The 20,153-nt window shown below is 32.6% G+C and overlaps 1 long non-coding RNA gene across 1 annotated transcript; it reads left to right on the top strand.

The window, feature by feature from the left end:
- The first annotated feature begins 2,400 nt into the window (after positions 1-2,400).
- Positions 2,401-16,932, top strand: LOC145734850 (uncharacterized). Its single transcript, XR_014179523.1, has 3 exons — positions 2,401-2,541; positions 2,669-2,859; positions 13,686-16,932. It is a non-coding gene; the product is annotated as an uncharacterized LOC145734850 (long non-coding RNA).
- The last annotated feature ends 3,221 nt before the right edge of the window (positions 16,933-20,153 follow it).

Genomic DNA, 20,153 nt, shown 5'->3' with positions numbered 1-20,153 from the left:
ACGATACGTCCGTTGTATTGGCAGATCTGTCTGAGAATGCCTTGTCTGCGGCGTGTTCGTTGGCCATCCAAGATATGGAAAACTGGTGCTCAGACAATTGCTTAAAACTAAACCTAGAAAAAACTGGTTTGATTAACTTTAGTAAAAGTAAACCAAATTATTCACTTTATGTCCCCTCTCATGGCAAGGCCACCCCAGTAAGTGAGAGCATAAAGTTTCTGGGAGCCACGATGGACTCACAGTTTGGTTGGGAGATCAACTGTCAGATACTCGTATCTAGATTGTGCAGCGGTTGTGCTCTTTTACGCAGACTTCGAGATGTTCTCACTATCCAATCAATCCGGACATACTATCTTTCTTGTATCCAGTCATTGATCACCTACACTGTCTTGTTCTGGGGTGCTTCTAGTAGCAGCGCATCAGTGTTTGTTGCACAAAAACGCATTACTCGTGTGATTTTTAACCTTAAACCCAGGACAAGCTGCATGCCTTACTTTGATAGGCTTGATGTACTTACCGCCCCATCTTTATACTTTTTCTCCCTGGTAATGTTTATGAGAAAGAACCCTCATTTGTTTCCTAAGAACTGTGATCATTACGCCCTAGGAATGTCAATTGAGACTAGAGGTGCAAGTAAACCACGCATCCCTCAACACAGGTCAACTTTTTTGAGAGAAGTCCATCATACAGGGCTATAAAAGCGTACAAAATGCTGCCGCCCGCCCGCTGTTCGTGACGCAAAACAAAAGCAGTTTTATTGTTTTAATTTTACTAGTTAACATTTTACTAATTATTTTATTTATTTATTTTCATATCATAAGTGTATTTTACTTTTATTACTGCCGGTGTCTTTTATTATTGTATACTGGTTGGTATATCTACTGCATGTTTTGTAACGTTATACATGTATTTAACCTAAAATGAAATAGAGCATCATCAGACCATAGTTTAGATCTTAAGATTATTTGTAAAGGTGTTACAGACACCATTTGTACGTTGACGTTGCTTTGTGATTTGTATATCATTTTGTTGGCAAATAAAGTTTATTATTATTATCATTATTAATTAATTAATTAAGTAAAAGATTAAAATCTTGACAATTTGGTGAACCCCAGTTTCTATATGACATGGTAGCAAAAAAAAATTTGGTGACCAAACTCGTGGATGCTTAAGTCGCATTCGTTTTCGAGCTCCATGGGAGCGAGCAGAGCATTTTTGACGTCACGATGACGTAATTTGGCAAAACCATAATTTGGCCAATTGTCAAATTACGTCATTGTGACGTCAAAAAAGTCTTGTCTAGTCTTGAGAGTTATGCTTTCTGGAAGTTCCACCAAATTATTACTCGTTTTGAAAATGATATACTGGGTTTTATCCATATTTACAGTAAGATGGTTCTGACTAAACCACCTCTCTATGTGTAAGTGTATATACAAAGTTCTTCAAGAGAAACACAACATTATCCTATTCCGTATTTTTTCAGCTTTTCTTTGAGAGGTCTAGAAAAATTCCACAGACCTTCTCGCCCCTCTCCAAAGCCTCCATTGTAGGTTCAATAAATTCATAAAGTGCGGTCTCTATTGATCTTCCCTTCATAAAACCATGTTGAAAATTATTTAGTAAATTATTGCTAGATAGATACAGCATTACTCTAGTGTACATGGCTTTTTCAAATAGTTTGGCAAACGATGATTGGACACTGATAGGGCGGTAGTTTGATACCATTTCTTTGTTTCCTTTCTTAAAGATCGGGGTAACTACGGAATGTGTTAGATATTCAGGAAATAAGCCATTTTTATGGACATGTTTATTATATGTTGCAGAGGGGAGCATATTTCATTTATACATTTTTTTAGCAGGAAAATTGGTACCTCGTGTTCACCAGAGCTGTTCTTATTTTTGAATTGTTTCACAATTGTGAGTATTTCATTTGTAGGTATCGGAGGTAAGTAGATAGATAAAATTGCAGAAAAGTCAGGACATGTGTTCTGGAAAGTATTGAACTGTGACCCATTTGAGCACGTCATAAAATATTTATTAAATTTATTCGCCAGTGTCAATAAGTCCCCTTCAGGGATGTTGTTATTTTGGTGATAATTATCATTTGTCAATTAGTACTTAATAAAGCTGAATTTTTAGATATATTGATTATTCATGCTTACCACTTTATAGTATAATTTAATACTTTGTCAGATGGAAAGTAATACCTTCACTCAGTGGAGGTGGACTTGTAAAGAATAACCCATTGGTTTTAATTTCATACTGTGCAGCCGAGCATCCACTGTGACGTCACGCGACGTATCGCTTTGAGGAAACAGGTTTTGCTGATAGGGCCGCCCTCTTGGATCTGTTGTGTTGTCAAGTAAAATTCCCACTTGTCAGCTTGTCACTTGTTATGTCAAAAAAACTACCTAGAACATGCTGCTAAATTATGTTTTTATAACAAAATCCAATAATTTAATTAATGAAAATTATACACTAAAATCAAGTAAATGTATGTTTTTTGATAGACATAATGGATACAACAGCTGCTGGGCCCAGGTAAGATTACGATGGCAATTTCATACCTAACCTATGTAATAAACCATGCTGATGCATCATTACTAAACATTTTTGTACTAAAATTTTTTAAGGGTGGTTCTAGTAACTAATTAGGCTAGTCTTACAGATCTGCAACTGGTATATGCTGCATACATCACTACTTTTCCATGTGGATGAAAAAAGCACAACTTTTATGAAGAAAGTGACTACATTTCCCAGGGACTGGAATCAAGTCAAGTTGAAGAGGAATAAAATCCTGTGCAATATTTTAAACTATCTACATTAAATACAACAGTGGATTAAAAAGCAAGTTTTAAGGTGAGTTAACTGATTTTCATGATAGTAACATTAAAATAAAAAGCAATGCAGTTTTCATTATGGTTTTACCGAGGGGTAAACTGCTGAGTAAAATTTTGTACACTAATTCGTAATATGCCAGTAATGCCCACTAATTTCTTGTAATGCCCAGTAATTCCTAATAATTAACCTAACCTGACTTCCTTTTAATTAAAAAAAGTAAAAATAAGAAAATATGCATGCAATGATTTAACCGGAAGTAGATATAAATAAGAGAGATAGAGGATAAAGGATAGGATAGGTAGATATAGTCAAATATTTACCCTTTGAGAATGACGTCAAGCAGGTGAAAAAACAGGCATGTCTGGAATTAGATCACAAGTCTTAACCTACAAATGCTTTGAAAAATTAGTGTGTTCAGAAGTGACTGATGATCAAGTGCCTTGAAAATCACATGATCATGAGAGTTTCAGTTTAATCATCATTCATTCAGTGAATAGGTGTGCTTGCACACACTTAAAGACTTCTTCTACTCCTAATAACATAATATATTATTAATGTTCAATGATTTTGTGCTGTGTTATTGTGCTTTGCACAATAAAGCGAAAATAGTAATTTGGCATACCAACAGTACCAACTTCTTTGTTTTTTTTTGGTTTTACTGACCGACATTTTCTTAGAAATGTTGGTGAAATAGGAGTCGTCAGCTGGAATTCCACACTTTTTCATTTCGCATAGGGAGCAGTACTCACTTTTAAAGCTTGTGATGCTCTATTATATACATTGGAATAATCAATTGGGATGACATCTGGAAACTGTTTTCTTTCGTACTCCAAAAAAAGCAGCACATTTAGAATTAGCATTTGGGCTTGCTCATTGTAGCGCAGCATTTTTATACCTTTGATATTTGTTTACATTAAAGTGACAGTAAATGTCAACATTTTTAATTTGACAGGGACAAAAATAACAACGTGCCTTTTTTGCTAAAATTGTTTATTTCACATGTTTGATATGTGAGAAACAAAGATGTAAAAAGATGACGTCATTCTCAAAAGGTAAAAATCCAATTATATCAACTGATGCTTATTTTAAATGAGACACCCTGTATACTTTTTAATTTTTCTATTCTACATATTTACCATTTTATGTAAAGTTTGATATTTTTCGTCTCCAAAACATTTTTAATTTATACATATCAGGAAAGATTTTTTTCTTGGTTTTTGTGTTTTGTCATGTTAGACAAGGTTTGTTCTAGGAACGGGTGCAGAAAAACGTCAAAATATATAATACAGTGTGGTCAAAAAATCAGTTCTAAAAAAGGACAGAAAGTCAGTTTTCCAAACGGAACACATTCTTATAATTCTGTCTGATTTTCTGTTCAAAATTAAAAAAGTTTGTACTACGCCACTTATTTCAAAAAATCATTTTTTAAATTGATACATTGAACCACCCTGTAACTGTCAAAATATCTGAATTAATCAAGGTTAAAGTAATAGTTGTCAACCTTAGTCAAAACTGCCTTTATTGTCATACACAACACTTTGTATAGACTTTTATATGTCAATGGATAGAAAATAAAATGGGCTTTAAAATAATATGGTCATCTGTGTTGATAGGTTGCTTTGTTTGGCCGCCAGAGGGCTCCAAAGCTAACTAAATGTTTTTCTTGTCTGTTACCGCTCTAATATCTTTAAAGAATTTTTTTAAATCAGGCAGGTATGGCCCTTATATTTGGCACAAACTTAGCACAATTATTGCCAAATTTAGAGTTGTAGCAAAACTGTAGAAATACAATCATTAAGGTCGATTTTCACTTTTACTAATTGACCAACATAACGCAAAACCCATTAGGATAGTGGCGGTGTTTCAGGCAAATTTGACCCTTACAAAAATTGTCATTTGCAAAAACAGTTTTTCAAAAAATTTCCAAGCTGTACTTTGTGGTAGATCTAGTAAGTCACTTGATCGTGTTTCCTTAATTTTCTATAGTCAAATTAGCCTTTAACCAGTCAAAAAATGTTTGTGGCGCATCCTGTCACTAATTCGTAAATAACACACCTGTATTTGTAGCACTTTGTATATACTTTTATATGTCTATGGACAGCCAATGAAATGAGCTTCCCATTGACGTATAAAAATCGATTGGTTAATCGTTTGCCCGCGTGGGGTGTCTTTTTGTTTAATTCTTAAAAACTCGTGTAATTGCACTATCTTTGGTAGATTTTTATACGTCAATGGACAGCCAATGAAATGAGCTTTCTAAAAATATCCCTATTTGGGTTGACAGGTTAGATGGTTTGGTCGCTAGAGCGCGTCAAATTTGACCAATTTTTTTATCACTTTTTTGGTGCATCCTTTTGTTTAATCCTCAAAAACTTGCTTAATTGCACTACTTTTGGTAAATTTTTATACGTCAACGGATAGCTAATAAAATGAGCTTTCTAAAAATACCCCAACCGGGGTTAATAGGTTGGACGGTTTGGCCACTAGAGGGCGTCAAAATTGATTAATTTTTCATGACTTTTTTGGTGCATTTTTTTGTTCAATCGTTAATAACTAGCTTATTTGCTACACTTTATATAAGTTTTTATATGCCAGTGGACAGCTAATGAAATTAGCTTTCTATTGAGGTATAAAGGTGATTGATTTGTTGTACGGTTTCGCCGCTAGACAGTCAGAATTTTTCAAAGTAAAATTACAAAATTCATAATTTTTTCTTGTTTTTCAACGGATTTCATTGAAATTACCAAACTTTATTAATTTTATTTTATATTTCAATGGTAGATGTATAGAAAGAAATATTGTATGATATTTTTTTATAACATAATTTAGACCTTTTCAATTTTATTAATAATACTAATTGAATGCCCAAGTAATGCCCACTAATTCTTACAGTTTGTACACTATAATGCCCCAGTGATTTACCCCTCGGGTTTTACCTTTAAAACAATAATCATCATTGTACACTTTGTAGACTGCATTGTTCAACCTTAAGTTAATATGTATTATATGTAGTATATGAGGCAGGGTTTACCCAAGTTTTTAGTTGTAGTATTAATAAATTTACTTATTCTCCTTATCAACCGAGGGGTAGAATGCCCAGGTAATTTGGTGTACACACTCGAGGTAATTCAAGGTATTATGAGGCACTTTTCCATTACTACAAAGCATTGTGAGGTATTACAAGACATTTTGAGATATTTATAAGGCATTTGAGAGTATTTTGAGGTATTGTGTATTTCAAAATGTAGTTTATTAATATAACAAAATTGACTGAAAATTGAACATAACAGCATAGGCACAAGTAATTATTATACTAAATTTTTGTTACATGATATTGAGTTGAAACAATATTCATTACAAATTAATATAAAAATGTACCAATTTTTCAACATTTAAACTACATTTTTAAGGTCACGTGACTGTTTTGTAACAGGTGTCAACTGGTTTTTACAGTGTTGCATGCTCAAAATTGTATTATTGTAACTTCACAAAATGTTTATTTTACAATTTCAGCTTTCACAACTGTCTAAATTTAATTTACCAAATGATCAACATTTAAATTACATTTTAAAGTCATGTGACTGTTTTTGACAGGTGTCAGTTGTGTTTGTCACGTGATGTGTCTCTTGCATTTTCAGCTTGTACAGGGTGCTGCATTTTCGATGGTTTTACGGGGTACAGAGACAACGGTAATAGATAGATAAAAAGTAGCATACGTGTTCTGATCTCTTTTTCTGAGCTGAGATGATTGGCGAAAAGTGGGCGGCGCAAACTTCTTTTGTTGCAAAGATACGGGGGGTTTTCGAAAATTGGTAATTTTTGAACCTCTTCTGTATTTCAGATGCTCTTAAAGTTATCAAAAAAGGAAGAACGTTTCCCGGTAGAACTTTTCATGTGGAATCCAATGGCGTAGTCAGTTTTTTTCTGTTCCGTTTAGTTTCTGACATATGACAGTAAGTTACATTTTTGTAAATGGAACATCCTATATATTTTTACGTCATTTAATTCTGTTGATTTTTACCTTTCCAACGGTGTATTACAACATATAAGTTTGTAGAGGTTAATCCTGTTATTTTAAAAAAAGACTTTTGCTAAGCTAAAAAAGGCCAATATATAAAATTCCAAACAAAATCGGAAATCATATAAACTAACACATCAGAAAATTAAATATTTTTAATAAATCTTATTAAAAATCTAAGTTGCAAACAGTTCTACCGTCACTTTAATAAGAAAAGTGGCCATTTAAATTTTCTACTATTTTTAAGGTAAAAGTTGAAAAAACTGTTTATAAACGACATGTAACATGTAACATGTTAATATGAACATAGCCAAATTTTGTTTCGACTGTGGGTAGTTTTATACATATTATTTGGCACTTTTTTGTTAAGGAAACGCCTTTTTTCTAATTACCAAGATTAACGTTTACAAACTTATATGTCAACAGAATTAAATGAACTTAAAATATATAGGATGTTCCATTTAACAAAATATAACTTACTGTCATATGTCAGAAACTAAACGGAATAGAACAAAACTGACTACGCCATTGGATTCTACGTCAAAACTTCTACCGGAAACCGTTTTTCCTGTTTTGATAACTTTAATAGCAAATGAAATACAGAGGAGGTTCCAAAATGACGAATTTTCAAAAGCCAGAAAAGAGATCAGAACACGTATGCTACATTTTTTCTATCTATTACCGTTTTCTCTGTACCCCGTAAAACCATCGAAAATGCAGCACCCTGTACAACTGTCTAAAATAGTCAAAATGTAATTTGCCAAATTTTTTAATTTTGAACCACATTTTAAAGGTCACGTGACTAATTTTTCACAGTTGTCAACTGGCCTTTACAGTGTTGCAATAACATGCAGAATTGCATTTTCAACGTCACGTAACGTGTATTTTGCAATTTAAGTTTTAACAACTGTTTAAATTTAATTTACCATTTTTCAAAGTTTAAATTGCGTTTTGAACTTCACGTTACTGTTTGTAACAATGTCAACTGGCTTTTACAATGTTGCAAGCTCAAAACTTGAATTATCAAGTCATGTGACCTAGTTCTTACAATTTTAGCCTGGTTTATAAAACAAAATTTAAATTTAGCATTAAATTTAGTATTAACTTTAAGAATAAGACTAGTGGTTTTAAATGAAGACGTTCATAAATGAAATTTAACTTTAACCTTAAATTTAGCTGTATTTAGTGACCTTGGATGTACATAAAATTCTAAATTCTCTTAAAGTTAACGCTAAAGTTAAATCATCTTGATACTGCGCAAGCGTCTCCAATGACACAATCAGCTGATTTGTGTTTTGAATTTGAATATTTGGTTATGGTTTTTCCTGGCAGCTAAAAATTACGGTTAAACGGTTAAACTGAAGCCTAGTAATATTTGGTTTTTCCAATTTCAATTTTTGTGTTTGTGTATTCCAAAATCACCACACTGGGTATGTGGGAATCCCGAATGTCACTTAATATTTTTGAGAGTTGACCTATGTCAAATGAGCGCAAATGACAACTTTGACGTTTAGCAGTCATTGATTTAAGACTTGAAATATTTCTTTTATAAACACCATATTTTTTTAAAGTTACAGCTAAATTTAAATTTACTACTAAATTTAAATCTAAATTTAAATTTTGTTTTATAAACCAGGCTTTTATTACTGTCTAAATTTGAATTACAAATTTTTCAACTGTTTCTTTTAAATGATAAGTGTCTTTATTTGACACGTGCTAACTTGGTTACTATGACAGTTAGAAAGATTCGTGCAAAAGTCAAAATATAGCCCGTAATTTCAGACAACCGTACAAAAAATATTTTTTGTTGGTCAGAGTTTGGGAAAACAGTCTCCTGACCTTAGAAAATCAATTTGAAACTTTCGGCACAAGGTTAAATCAAGTGTCAAAAATAAGTAGTGTAAGTATTTTATTTGATTTTCAGAATCTACGATTTTTATCAATCAAAATTGGCTTGGGAACTGCTAAATGATCAAGTTTTAGAATCCATGGGTGAGAAATTATCTAGCTCATACAGGATGTCTCAAAATTTTTACCCAATAATTGCAACCTTTAAACTTTAACAATTGAACATCACCTGTTTTATGGTTAAAGTAGATGCAAAATTTAATTATCTATCGAAAATTATTGAGATCTCCTATGGCTAACTGTTCGCGTTTTCTTGGAAAGTCAACATTTCTCTAACTCGCACCGATTTTGAGTGATTTTTGATACCCTTGAGAAATGACCACAGATTAGCGAAATTTTTAGGAGTATATCCATTAAAATACTTAATAATGTTGCTGAAGGACTCAAAAACGGAGTAGGTATGTTTGTGTTTGTAGTCGAATTGTCGCCGTTTTAAACATTTTTATGAATTATTTTTGTAACTTGTATAGCAAATTTACAAAGTATTAAGCCACTATTTTATTCTAAGCTTTACTTAGATTAGAACGATAGATATGTAATTGGAAAAGATAGCAAGTGATCTTTGAACGATATCAAAAATCAGTCAAAGTCAGCTCTAGTTTAAGAAATGTCGATTTTCCAAGAAAACGTTAACAATTAGCGGTATGAAACCTTAATAATTTTCGATAGGTAATTAAATTTTACATATTTGTTCTACATTTTTACAAATTAAGGAATATCTGAGAAACTGTGAAGTTTACACCTATCAAACATCAATGAAACTAATTTTTATTTTCAACGTAGATTCTGAAAATAAAGTAATATACGAGGTGTTCCATTTGAAAAAATTTGACTTTGATACTTTTTCTGCATCTGGGACAACCGGTACATCTTGAAAATATTTTTAAAAGATACCTTCAATAGGTCTATATCCATCCCAGAATCAAAACTTTTTCTTCTATCTTCCGTGTCGAATAACGTGAATAACACTGTATAGGGTGGACCATAAGTAATGGGACATAGAGCTACATCATTACTACTACTATTAGGCAGTAGCTATCTGCAAAATAATAAATAAAATATTATTCTAATATGTTTTCTATTTAAAAAAAGTATACTAGTTTTAGATCTTAAATGTTGACCGTTTTCGAGATATTTAATGTTTTAATATTGCATTGCTAATACGGTTAAATGGTTAAACGGTAAAGTACATTTACGTAATTCATACAAACCTTAAAAAAACGAATTGGAATACCTTTTAGCTAAATCACACAACAAAAAGATTGCTAAAAATAAATGAAAAATTCATACGTATTTTCAGTGAATTTGGTGAAACAACTTACACCACCAACCACTGGAAATTAAGGTATTAACATTAAAAAAAGGTTTCTTTTGGACAACAAGTATTCTATAAAGGCAAAATAAAAACTTACTTTCATAAAATAAATATTTACTAATTTGAAAGTTGCTACATGCAATATCAAAATATTGGATATCTCAAAAACGGTCAACTTTTAAGACTTAAAACAAGTATACCTTTTTCACGTAGAAAACATATTAGAATCATATTTTGAAATGTGTCCGTTTCAGTGGCGTAGAAAAAAGTATTAGTCATTTTAAGCAGCTGAAAAAGCTGCAGGTAGCGCCCCCTATCAACTACTGCAAATAGATGAAAGCATCATATTTACCGGCTGTCAAAACCCCCTTATACACATTTTCAGTAACTTATATCAAAAGACCTAGATGATATGATAAAAAAACAAGAACAAAATTTTGACTTTCACACCCTGTATCTTTCTTAATATTAACTTATTAACTAGGGTATAGGACAAGCTAAATTGAATTAATTTGATGTTTGGAATATGCTGTAGCTTTACCAACGGTTGACAACACCTGCATTTTTAGTTTGTCGTAAGCTAGTTATAAACTTAGTTTAGTGAAGAACACAAAAATCGAAGGTAAAAATTAAAAACCATAAATAAATTGCAATCTACTCAAATTAGGTATATGACATACTTAATAAAAGTTCAAGTGTTTCGTAAAACCTATCAGACAAAATAAATAATGTACAGGGTGTTCCATTTATAAAAGTCGAAATTTCTTAAACTGAATTAATCAAAATACATTTTAAAAAATTGAACGTCCTGTAGCATCTAATGCAAGTTTATTTACATAAATCATTTTTATCGTTCCTGTAGAACGTTCGTACCAAATATGAGTATTCTTTTTAGAAACAATGGCAATACAGTCAATTTTACATCATAGTAAAAAGTAATATTTGGATGAAAAAATTAAAAATTAAATAATCTGACATTATTAACAGACAAGTTTTAAGTTTTTAAATAACGAGTGTATTAATGAAAGCGATTAATAATCGAAATGGTTTAACATTAAGATTATTAATCGCTTATTAATATAAAAGTTGTTTACAACATTTTTCCGTTAACTGTAGTTTATAATAAATGTTTATAATCCTACAAAGTTTGAAAAAACCTAATTGTCAGTTGTATACGCGACACTGCAAACCTAAATCCAAGGCACCCTTGACAATGACAATGACAGTTAGTTCTGTCAGTAATAGTGGATGTCAACTAAATAATGTGTGTTTGTTTCTCTTTGTTTCATACAAATAAAAAGGGATAGAACTATACTATGAGCGTATTTGAAGTAAAACAATTAAAAAATCATGCATTAATGGGACTCAATATTGAACGATTTTGCATTCGTTATCGTCCATTAAAAAAAGGGTATATTTAAAAAAAACTAATGTTTTCTGTCATGTCTTTATGAACCTGTATAACCAAAAGTAATTTTAAACTATAAATATCAATATTCTCTAAAACTTTTGTATTTAACATTATTTTTCTATTTCTCAAATCAAACGAGATAATGAACTTTATCATTGATTCACCTGTACAGGGTGTCCGGATTTAGAGTGTTTTGACAGGAAAACCCTATTGTCCAGCTAGATACGGTGTTATAGCAAAAACCGTATTTCGATAGCTTGTCAGTTTGCGGCGCTAGAGACCGTTTTTCGAATTTTACATATTTTGAAAACTTTACCCAACTTTTTTGTTTATTAAAATATCGGAGTGAAACACAAACATTTTTAAAGCACTTTTTCGATGTGATTTCAGTTTCGTGCTTAGTTTTTAGCTACTACGTTTAGTTTTCTCAAGAATTGACATAACTTTCTACTTTTAAATGAAATTCATAATCAAATATAATTTTAAAAAATGTCTATTTTTAATATAATATGTAATATACAGGGTGATTTACGCTGATGGTATATTAGAAGTATCTAGAGAACGACTTAATATATTTTGTTGAAATTTGGCGTGTAGCCTAGGTTGGGTCCAAACTCTCTATCTAAAATATTTTGGACGTTTTTGGACACCAACTTTTGATTTTCAAATGGAATACATTGTTTCTAATCTCATTTTTGAATTCCTCGCAAGAAGGCTAGTAATTAATGTTAATACTTCGCTATCCTATCCTATTCCCTATCTTGCACCGTTTCTTAGATAATTAGAACATTTATTAAATTTTCAAGTCCTGAAAGGTTTGCTGATGTGATCTTTTGTCCTCAGTTAGACAATTCCACATGGTTGAAAAGCCCAGAGACGGAAAATGACAAAAAATTACAGGGCGAAAAAAAGAACATTAAACTTAGAACAAATCTATGTGTACTCTTCCTCTACCTAACTTCAACCGTTTCTGACTTAATAACACTTTTTCTTTAAAGTGCGTATAAAATCGTAATCCATACTAATCTGAATACGGACCCCTGCTTGTGCTAAGTTTCAACTAGTTTTGTATTTGACAAATATCTGTCAGAACATGTTGTAGTTATAGAAACGACAACTAGTCATTAAGGCCAAGCAGGTGTCCGTATTCAGATTGGTATGGATTACGATTGTATGCACCATTTAAGGAAAAACTGTTAATAAGTCAGAAACGGTTGAAGTTAGGTAAAGGAAATGTATACATGGATTTGTTCTAGGTTTAATATTATTTTATTACAAACCATACAACACCGATAAATCCATTTAATAAAAAAACAACTTTTGGCAGTTTTTATATTTGTCTGTAGGTCCGGTAAGTTTTTTTCATTTTCTGTCTCTGGGTTTTTCAACCATTTGTAGTATTGTCTAACTGAGGACAAAGGGTCACATCGGCAAGCCTTTCAGGACTTGAGAATTTGATTAATGTTTAGACTACCGTTTTGCTGACAAAGCCACCATTTTTATGGAACATCTAGGAAACGGTGCAAAATAGGTATAGGGAAGTATTTAGAATAATTACTAGCCTTCTTGCGATAATTTAAAAAAAAGAATAGAAACAGGGTGTTCAATATAAAACTTTTCTTCCCTATGGACGAAAAGTGCCACCAGTAAAAGTCTAAAGACAGTTTGTCACTTAAGTGTCACAATAAGTGTGTAAAAGTGCATTTACCGCACCTGAATAGGAAAGGTTTTTTTCATTATTCTTACTAGTCTGAAAACTATCTATTTTTTGGTTGATTCGTTTGACACAAATGTACCTTTTCCTTGAGGACGCTGGAAAGTGCCCATTGCCCGTGCGCTGTTTTTAACTGGTGGGTTTTCTCGTGCGCTGACAAATACGTGTTTGGCATAAAATCTAATTTTTTTTTAAAGTCAGTAACTTTCTGACATTATACGTTCAGTTACGTATACGAAAATATGCGTACAGATGTGTATGGTAAATACCTTCTTCGCAACTTTGCGTATAATTTTCATACGTTTCTAAACTTGTTTATGGTCAGAAATAGACCACATGTGTGCTAGATTACCATTCAATGTATAATGAATTTTTATACTGATTATATGCTACAATATAAAATCCAGCTTCAGCTAACATTGGTTAAAACCTAGTTAAAACTTAAAACACTCGTGGTAATATTTTTTTTTTGTTTCAGATATACTCACTATACAGTGAACCGAGAAGCAAAAAAAAAGTCATCCAGGTCAATCTTGGATTTTTTTTTAATAATAAACTAAAGATTGGTGCGCGGGTGGTGTGTAGTTTTATTTGCGATTTCGATTTGCTGTTATGCCATATGCAGCATTGTTCTATCCACAATATCTGGCCGAATAATTTTCATTTAATTTCGAACTAAATGATTGAAATGAATTATTAGAAATATTGTCATTCCTTTAAATGTCAATCTACGCATGGCGAACTGAGTAACTGTGCTGAAGTTGACATTGGGAGTGAACAAGGACCAGCAATCAGTCATTCATATCTATCTAACGTACTGTTTATATTCCAACTGATTAACATCCTACAGCAAATTTAACTTTTTGTGTCTGCTCAGCTCCTATTTATATCGAAGAATTAATGCTAATCACGTGTGTTTTCTAAGAACTATCCATAATGCCCAAACGGCATTTGGACGTCGAGCCAACGTTCGATTAACCGACGCAACGTCAGGTACCGACGTTGGGGTGACGGCATTTCTACTCGTATTTGCACTATTTTGGGGAATACAAATTTGAGTCGATTGGACGTCGGGTCACGACTAGTACGGTATATTAACCCTTTCAGTCATGACCCTTCTGAAAACATTTTGAAAAAATTTGGCGTTTTGAGGAAAAAATATTCATTTTAATTAGTTTCCTACCGCCGTGACGTCGTGTCGTCGACGAAGGACAATATGTCTAAGTGGAAAATTCATATACATATACAGTATTGTGGACAGTGTTGAGGACATTTTATTTATTAAAACTCTTATTTGTTATGAAACTTATAAAAACAGTTATTACCCTTAAAGCAGCACAAATGTACTTCACATTTTACACAATAAACATGTGTTTTTGAAGAACAGCCTGGCCACTTGCACCTGGTATTATTGGGCTTGTCATCATATAATGGATAATGATCAACTCCATCTAGTCTTTTTTCTTTTACTGGTTTACTTTCAACTTTTTGCCGTTTTGGAGAAGGTTCTTCAATGCGGTTTTGTAAGCTTGGCCTACCTCGTTTGGATGACTTTGCGCAATATACAAGTTTTTCGGCAACTTCATGACGAAATTGAAATAGATCGTAAGTTTTGCTTCTTCTTATACCCAAAGATTCGGCTTTTTTCCTATACCATTGATTTTGTATAAGGATAGATAGTCAGTGTGTAATTGATGCACTCCCTAATAGGTGGCAGCACTAGAAACAAAATTAGAGTAAAGTAACAAGAATGAACCCCTTAATTTTGCGGCCGGTCGTAAATTGTTTGGTGGGGATTGAGGGGAATATTCGAAGATTTGAGTGGCTTTTGGCTTTGGGCTTGGCAATCAGAAACAATGTGATTGATCATTGTGTACATCATATTTGTCCGGGTTTATACTTTTTCTATTACAGTAAGTAGTAAGTAAGAGGGATTTATTTAGCATAATAGCTACATATAAATAACTTAAGTAACAATAACAAAGAACATACAAAATAAAGACAGTTTACAACATTTTTAGACCTTTTAAAACATTTTTAGACATTTTGAACATTTTTGACCTGAACTTGATCCACAATATATGCACGCAGATGCCTACGAAACAATTCTAAATTAGTGCAACTCTTAATACGCTCCGGTAAATCATTAAAGTCCAGCAATCCTCTATAAAACAATGAACCTGCAACAATATTCGAATTTGGCCTATCGCTCACAATAAAATCATACTTATTTCGAGTATCATAACCATGCACACTGCTAAACGTCTTGGTCTTATCACATACATAACCGGGTAAAAGTCTATTCCTAATTTTAAAAATAAAAACAAGAGAATTAAAAACTATTTTTTGTTTTACAGTTAAAAAATTTGTACAAGCCAACATGTTACTGACAGGAGCATATCTGTTACATCCAATAATAATTCGCATTCCTTTATTCTGAATTCGCTGGAATTCATCGATTATAAAACAGTAAAGTGCTACAGAACTCCAGATGTGGAGCGGCTAAAGAGTTATATAATATACGTTTGGTGTACATAGACAAATGTTTTCCTACTCTAGCAATAAAGCCTATTTTTCGTGAAAACTTTCTCATGCAGTACACTGCATGGGCATGAAACTTTAGTTCTGAGTCAAGAATGACTCCTAGATATTTTATTTCTTTATTGCCAACAATCTTATTATTATTAATCATAACAGTCAGATCACTTTTATTTACAGTAGACAGCTTAGATTTTTTGCCAAACAAACAAAATTTACATTTAGAGACATTTACACTTAACTTGTTATCACATAGCCATTCATATATCAAATCTAAATCTCTATTCAAACTGCGCTGCAAATCATCCACGTTATCACCGCTTACATACAACATAGTGTCATCCGCAAATAACTCGATTCTAGACACGTTGGCAACTCTGACAAAATCATTTATATATATTAAAAACAATAAGGGTCCCAGAATAGTACCCTGCGGTACACCATGGTTAACTGCTAGAACCGTGGACATAGCATTTTTATATTTGACTATCTGTGTTCTGTCACTCAAGTACGATGTAAACCATTTTAAAACCGTATTTCTTAAGCCTAGTTGTTCTAATTTACTCAAAAGAAGCCCTCTATCGATTGTCTCAAACGCACGCCTGAAATCTAAAAACACAGCCAAAACATATTTACCCCTATCCACCTCAGTAACAAAGTCATTGCAAATGTTCACAATAGCAGTCTCGCACTAGTGATTTTGACGAAATCTGGACTGATTGGGTACCAAGATTTGATGTTTATCGCAGAAATCCAGCAGCTGTTTCTTGACAGTCATCTCCAACAATTTTTCGTACACTGGCACTGTGTTAATTGGACGAAATTCTTCACATTGTATAGTTTGAGACACCTTTGGCACGGGTAGAACCGTAGAAGTCTTCCAAGACTCCGGGAAAGCCCCATTAGAGAGCGACGCATTTATGATGTCAAGCATCCTGTTTCACAACACACGAAAAGCATCTTTAGAGACACTGGTTGAAATTCCACTTTTTCCGCCACCAACAGATTTCAAATCGTTAACAGATTTTCTCGGACAATTGAGGTCGGACATTGACAGTTGCTTAAATTCACCAAAAACTATTGAGTCACCGTCCCTTGCCGATTGTACACAAGGATGCGAATCATGAATCACTGGAACCTGTGAAACGATGGTGTCAATACTTGTAATAAAGAAACTGTTAAATGTATCAGCGATTTTCTGTTCATCTCCAACTGCTACGTTCTGGAAATAGCTATTTATGTAACCAGTTACGAAAAGATCGATTTTGTGTAACGAATGAATGTTTGTAGGGCGAGCGCAGCGAGGTCCTACAATTTGAATGAGTTACACAATAAGACATTTTCGAAACGTGTTGCATACATAATTTTTTCTAATTTTGCCCAAAAAGCGGTAAAAACCATCTTTTAAAGTGATTTAACACATATATTCACTTTCATAGCACCTTGTATAAACAGTGACAACGACATGTTATGATGGATGTCGCCCATATGTTTCTACGGAAATGCATAAAAACAGGGAGTGATGAAATGAACTTTTCATAGTCAATTAAATAAATGAGAATCTAGTGAGATTAGTACTAAATCTATTCCCTCCCACTAGTCTCCTGAACAAGTTATGACTCAGATGGAGTAGGTGGCCTTGCAGCTTTATTTTTTACCTTTGCCACTTTTAGAAGATGATGCTGCTTCCAGTCCCTCCGACAACTGGTCAGGCTTAGTTTTTATTTTAGGAGCCATGGCTGCTGGTACCACTACCTGAGTCTTATTCTCTGTCTGCTTAGCAGCTCTGGCAGCCTGCATTGGAGTTATCTTTTGGATATCTTCAAATAATTTAATGAGATTATTTGGAGATAAGACACTTGGCACTCCACCATGCCCAAACTCAGCATAAGCCTCATAGAAAGTGGTTTTGAATTCCTTTTTAACATTCAAATATTGCTTTATTGTTTTACCAACAATAGCATCTTTCATCTTAGGATCTTTTACATTCCTAGTGGCAACAATATAAGCCACAGCTGCACAGTGCAATCTGCTATCATCAAGATAATGCCCTCCACTTTGACAACTGGCATTAATTACACACACAATTTTATATACTTGTGCATTAAGTTCCTCTGCTATCTTAGGAATATCGTCTTTTGAAAATACTGAACCAGCTAATGGGCTCAGTAGTATCACTGGAGGGTTCATATTCATAGATATCCCGTTCAATTTGTTCAGGATTATAACTGCTAGCAGGCTAGCCGTCTTGACTGATAGCGTTATCTTTGTTGGCTCCATTTCAACTTTGTAGGATGATTCATCAGTCTTGTAAGTGCTTACAAATGCAACTTTTGTTTGGAGCTTATTATTCTTCTTGTACACAAACATGAATCTCCACGTCTTATCGCCATCTTTCTTCCTTACTTGCCTGGCCTCTGGTCCAACTTCATAGATCATTTTGGAGCAAAACTCCACTGCTTTAGACGGTGTTTCTAAAGCTAGCTGTGCTTCGAAATCCTCACATATTAATGAGAAGTGAGCTCTGATGGCATTGAAATCAAAAGCTGCTGATCCATGCCTATCCATGAATTCTTGACGTGTTGCCCCCAAGATTACATAGTCCTTCTTGACAGTATGAGCCAACAAAGATGCAGGGGTTACTCCAGCTGCAGTGTAGTTGTTTGTATTCTCATTGTCTGCTGGATCCAGCCCCAGGACTTGTAGGGCAGACTGAATCGTAGTGGATTGTGTCGCCATTGTAATTGTTGTATGTCCTGATAGCTTTGTTAAAGATATGTGTAATTTGAATTTCGTCTGTCAATTCAAGCAATATCAAGTCTCTAAGGATATCAGAGATAGCCTCTTGATTATTCTCAATTACTTTGTTTATTTCAAAATCAATTATTTGATGTTTGTCAATAAACAACAGAATCTTATGAGTTTCTACTCTCACAGGATCAGGGTAAGCTTCCCCACAAAGACAGAAATTGTATGTTACTACACTTCTTCTTTCACTCCCACTTGTTAAATTGACTTTAATATATTGTATTGATATAGGTTCAATGAGCAATCGGATACTACTGAACATTTGACTATGCGTATACATAAAGTAAAACGTTTTGTCACTCTAATCAGTTTTGAAAAGTGTCACTTTATATGCCAAAATTAGAAAAATTATTTTATATACTCTCGTTTTTTATGGCAAGGCTTTAATTTGTTTGACCATTTATTAAAGAATTGATGGTAAAGTAGATATCCGGTTGGTTTCAGAATTAATAAAAGATAAGTATAATAAATACTAAAAAAGATTCTTTTTGTTTTTAGTGAATTTTATATAAATGAAATTATTAGATAAAAAACTAAAGTAAAACAATAGCAAGTATAAAAATAACTATTCGAATTGTTTGATTTTCTGATTCACTTTAATTTTACATACCTAATTGAAAAACGTAATAAATAATTATATAAGAGTTTATGCACTCACAGTTATTTTAATAGATCAGTGCTTAGAGTTTGTGTGTGATATTCTGATATTCTCTGTGATGCAAACTTTTACTCCGAATTAATTAGTAATTAAAACAGACTTAATTTTATCAAATGTTACATGCTTTCAATATTTTTAGGTAAATGATGTCTTTATTATAAAAAGTCGTATATATTTCAAGAAATACGCTGTATAGCTTTACCAGAGACATTGTGCCGAGACACTTAATAATAAGTATAATAAAATTTAGAAAAATGAACTGTTAATCAATCGTTAATTCTATAGAAATTATCCTAAGAATAAATTTATTATTTTTTTTTTGTTTATGATTTTAGTTTTATACAAAAGTTTTAGAATTTGTTCTAAAAATTTGAACGCAACTTACTTGCATTATACAGGATGTCCCAAAAATGTTCGTCAGACCAAACTTATGTTTTTTTTAAATGGAACACGCTGTATATTATTCAACAGTTGAATAAAGCAGATTGAGACGATTTCAACGCAAATGGTTTTTTGGATTTATCTGTAATACTTTTTCCAAAAAAAGTAGTTAAGAGAATCAAACAAGTTTTGATCGACTTAAAAAAAATAATAATAAATGTATATAAGCTTTATTCAAATATATGTATAACAATAAATAATAAAAAGATAATTTAAAAAATATAACACTCTCATATAAAATATGTTTTTTTTAAAAGAAAAGACTTTTAATTTATATGGTTTCATCTCGTATGGTTATTAAGGCGAAGGTGGCGTGAAAATAGTGATTTCATGTAGCTAGTGTTCAAATTTGGGTTGTTAATAAATTTTTCAAACTCTCTCTTGTGTTCATGTATTCGAGTTGCAAATTTTCTACCTGTTTGACCAACGTAGACAGCTTCACAGTTGGCCGTGCAGCAAGAGAGCTGGTAAACACCAGACTTATTAAGGAGCGGAGTTGGA

Source organism: Ips typographus, linkage group LG10 (assembly GCF_016097725.1).
Source record: "Ips typographus isolate SLU linkage group LG10, UJ_Ityp_2.0, whole genome shotgun sequence".
In the NCBI taxonomy this organism is placed as follows: domain Eukaryota; kingdom Metazoa; phylum Arthropoda; class Insecta; order Coleoptera; family Curculionidae; genus Ips; species Ips typographus.
This window is presented reverse-complemented; position numbering and strand designations above follow the sequence as displayed.